Consider the following 2,326-nt stretch of genomic DNA (forward strand, 5'->3'; position numbering starts at 1 on the left):
TGAGTTTAAAATGTAAAAGCTAACAACAACTTGAGAGACCTACAGCTAATGATAGACATACTATATTATTGAGTGAATTCATATAATCCCAAAAGTGTTAAAACAATAATCTGTTGTCTGTTCTATTTATTCATAGTTAATTATCATATGAAGAAAAAAGATTTTAAAAGCACCTCCTCCCAAAACTAGGCGTTTAGAGCACCGTTTCACATCAAGGCGCCTGATTTCAAACGGGCCAATCAGCACACTGCATCAGGCTCCACCGCAGATAACGTCTGTACAGCTCCACACAAGTTTTGCTTTGGACTACGGCAGCACGCTATCTTCATTTTCGTGGACTTGTTTCTCATTTTTTAAAATTTAACGTCTGCCACAGCTCGTCTTCAGTCACTACGGTAAGAAAATAATCCAACTTGGTTTATTTATCGACAGCATTGTGTTGCAGGCAGTGAAGGCGCAAATGATAAATTTACGTTAGCTTTAGCTCGTTTCTAGCATTAGCTACATCAGGCTGAAAAGAGCCTTGCAAAACCAGCAGTGCGCGTTTTGAGACGGATATATTAATGGAAACCGTCTAATTAGTATAGCTACATTTGAATGCTTTGTCTAAATGCGGCCTGGATTTTCCCGCCTTGTTTGACATCCGGCTGAAGCTTTAAGTTAGCTAGCCTCGCAGCTGTGTCATATTGATTATGTATTTTTGCAGCATATGTGGAGAATCGGTTCAGTCCGTGAAAGCTTATGTTTTGCATTGCAGACTGCATCGTAATGAACCCCGGTGTATTTATGTGTTGAAGTAAGTTGTAAGCAGGTGTTTTCTGGATATGCTGCTTTAAAGTCTCACTTATACCGCCACCACACTGGTACCGCAACTGTTTCTCAGAATGCTACCTTAATGGATTTGAATTGCACTGTCTCACGTTTTGTGAATGCCAGTGTGAGGGAACTAAAGCTTTGATTGCTCACTTACAGGAACACATAGAAGAGGGACGGCATGTAACTTGTCCAGTGAGAGGATGCCAAAGTGAGTTCTCTGTAAAATCTACATTTACCTCCCATATGTCTAGAAAACACAAACGTTAGGAAAATGTGATTTGTGGTTTAAACAAAGATACTCAGAGAGTCCATCTACAAGTGCCACCATACAGGAAGGTGCCAGTGTATCAGATATAGAAGACCCTGGTATGGATGGGTCTAATTTCAGTGACCTGTATCTCAGAAATGTATGTATGTTTTACATTAAACTACAGGGACAGCATCTTCTGCCAGCATCTACCATTCAAACCATTGTTGAAGAAATACAAAATATACATGAATTGGGACAGATGTATACATTGAATACACTAAGGTCACTTCTAAAAGATATGTCAGTTTCAGATGAAGACATAAAAATCTGTGACACAGTAAAACAATCTGACTTGTTCTCAGCTTGTCACACAGGGCCCATGAGAACTGCTTATTCAAGAGTTCAGTGCTTTAAAGATGTGTTCAAGTATGTTGAACCCAGAAAAGTGTTTTTGGGCAGGGACGAGAACAGGATGGAGAGATTTGCCTATTATGTTCCTCCGCTAAATATTTTGAAGGGTATGCTGGAATCAAGTTTTTGGCAAGGTCTCATATCAGTGAATCCTAATAATGTTTCAAGACCAGATATTCTCAGGGACTGTTGTGATGGTAACGTGTTTGTGTCAAACAAATTTTTTCAGGAAAATCCACATTGCCTCAAGCTGGTTCTATACCAGGATGCATTTGAAGTAGTGAACCCACTTGGTTCTGCCAAAAAGAAGCACAAGGTTTTGGCTGTGTACTTCTCTCTACTCAACATCCCACTAACACCCTTCATCATTGTTTGCGGTAAGCTGAAAGAGCAAAATTCAACTTTTTTATTTTTCTGTTGTAACTGCCACGTTCTTTGTACTCTTGGCTTGTTTAGTTTCATGTTCTGTTGCTTCCTCACTAATACACTGGATAACACAACCATATAAGTTCAACTAGTAACAAAACTCATCCTATGATCCATGTAACAAGTATCTCTGCATTTGTATATATGACTGACATTAAAGCTCTTGTTATTAAAGTTTTTAATTTGTTGTTGTTGTTGTGTTAATTCTCAGGTTCTTCCTGCTTTGCTGCTGAAACATTCATGTTGAGCATTGATAAGAAGACTGTCAACGACCGCATCACAACCTTCCAACCCGTTCTCACTCCCAAAGCGTAACATTTTACGCTAGGTGACAAATCGTCACCATATTACGTTTTCGGCTACCCACCACGTTCCTAAATGACGACCTCGGAAAACAGAGGAAATATGAGAACCCTCTGGACT

At 39.5% G+C, this 2,326-nt stretch overlaps 1 long non-coding RNA gene across 1 annotated transcript; it reads left to right on the forward strand.

Annotated features, from left to right (window-relative positions):
- Window positions 1–263: 263 nt before the first annotated feature.
- Window positions 264–1,850, forward strand: LOC147338409 (uncharacterized). Its single transcript, XR_015125099.1, has 3 exons — window positions 264–395; window positions 973–1,024; window positions 1,707–1,850. It is a non-coding gene; the product is annotated as an uncharacterized LOC147338409 (long non-coding RNA).
- Window positions 1,851–2,326: the final 476 nt, after the last annotated feature.

Source organism: Aulonocara sp. 'chitande type north' Nkhata Bay, linkage group LG2 (assembly GCF_057382095.1).
Source record: "Aulonocara sp. 'chitande type north' Nkhata Bay isolate Kocher_YH1m ecotype deep benthic linkage group LG2, A_spYH_male_GT1.1, whole genome shotgun sequence".
NCBI lineage: Eukaryota > Metazoa > Chordata > Actinopteri > Cichliformes > Cichlidae > Aulonocara > Aulonocara sp. 'chitande type north' Nkhata Bay.